Source organism: Frankliniella occidentalis, unplaced genomic scaffold, assembly GCF_000697945.3.
Source record: "Frankliniella occidentalis isolate FOCC.00 unplaced genomic scaffold, Focc_3.1 Scaffold216, whole genome shotgun sequence".
Taxonomy (NCBI): domain Eukaryota; kingdom Metazoa; phylum Arthropoda; class Insecta; order Thysanoptera; family Thripidae; genus Frankliniella; species Frankliniella occidentalis.
This window is the reverse complement of record NW_026267342.1, coordinates 64,681-65,139: the sequence shown is the minus strand read 5'-3', so window position 1 is coordinate 65,139 and position 459 is coordinate 64,681.

Sequence of the window (459 nt, the reverse complement as noted above, 5' to 3'; positions counted from 1 at the left end):
GGGGGGGGGGTGCTCCACTGGCGGCACGTTGTTGTAGCTCCTAACGCGTTAACAATCCACTTTTAACGCGGATAAAGACGGGTGTGTGGCCGAGGCGCCGCCCCACTGCCGCGTCTCCTCTGTTATAAACCTGTGGCCATCAAAGTGACCTCCCTCCTCCCACCAAGCCCCTTTGCATTTCCATAATACTCCGGACCTTCCCAGTCCCCCGCCATGCCCTAGCCTCGTCGTCGCCCTCTAGCTTGCTGCGGCTGGTGCTGCTTGTGTGTTGTGACCCTGCTTTGTAACTACGGCATATATTGCATCACGGTACTTGCAACATATATCGCCACATATGCAGGCACGCGCGCGCTCTCACACACGCACAAGATAGGATAAAACTTGGTGTCAATTTCCGAAATTTCGACAAATTTCCTGCTTTGACAAGGGAACAGAAAAATAATTGCCAATCCTCAATAA